We start from the raw sequence: 1220 nt of genomic DNA on the forward strand, positions 1-1220 counted from the left end.
CAAACTAACACTACTTATTTAATTTTTTAAAATATTATGTACATATTAAAAATTAATCATTAAATTAATAATTATGTATTTATGTATAAATATATATATATATATATATATATATTGTTTAAATTTTTTTAATATTTATTTTATATTTAACTTTAATAAATATTTTATAAAAGGTGAAAACTCAGGTGTAGTCGACTTCACGTAAAGTTAATAGTTGAGAGTCGTTAGATGAAAATTTAGTCAAATCAGTCAAATTATCTAACTATTCTCAGCTATCAACTTCACGTAAAATCGGCTGCACCTAAATTTTCACCTTTATAAAAATAATTGATGTAGTGGCTGATTTTTTTTATATATATCTAATATAGTCGATTAATTTTAATGTTGAGAAAAATGCTTAACATCGTAATGAAGTTTATATATGTAGAGACGCAAGAAAGCGTAATTTCAGAATAAGAAGAGAATGTTTAGTATGAAAGAGTAATTTCTGGTTTCGTTGATTAATCAATCTGATTACAAGCTATATGATGGGATGTCCGTTTATTTGTAGGTTTAAGTGTTTGTTTAGGCGCAATTATTTTGATAAAAAAATATCTTTTTTTATTTTTTAGCGTATTTGATAAATTTCGAGTAGTAAAAATAAAAGTATTAGAAAAATTAGAAAAATATCTTTTTTAAGAAGCTGTAATTTACATCTTTTTTTAAAAGATATTTTTTCCTTAAAAAAAGATATTTTTCATGTAATAAATAAATAAAAAATATTTTTATATTGTTATATCCAAATATAATTGATAGATAAAAAAATCTTTTTGTATGAGATATTTAAATATAAAATTACTTTTACTTTTTCATAAGAATTTTTAAAAAAAAATAACTTGAGAAAAGATATTTTTTTAGAAACTCATCCAAACAAATTCTAAGAAAAGGGAAAGAAACGTGTCTATAAGGCTTAATTGGGTTTATGCAGAGCTTGAGACATTAAATACATAAATATTAAAAATATAGATATAGTGAGACACATTTTTTGAAATTTGTTTAGTAAATAAACACAAAATACAATAATAAATTAAATCTTAATAAAATATTAATATTGTCCTTATTACAGAACACTATTATTATGATCACCATTTTTTTTCTATTATCATCTAAATAATCACCATCGTTTTTCTACTACTATTAACAACTTTTGAACTCATAAAAAAAATTAATCAAACAAAATA

Source organism: Arachis ipaensis, chromosome B02 (genome assembly GCF_000816755.2).
Source record: "Arachis ipaensis cultivar K30076 chromosome B02, Araip1.1, whole genome shotgun sequence".
Lineage (NCBI taxonomy): Eukaryota > Viridiplantae > Streptophyta > Magnoliopsida > Fabales > Fabaceae > Arachis > Arachis ipaensis.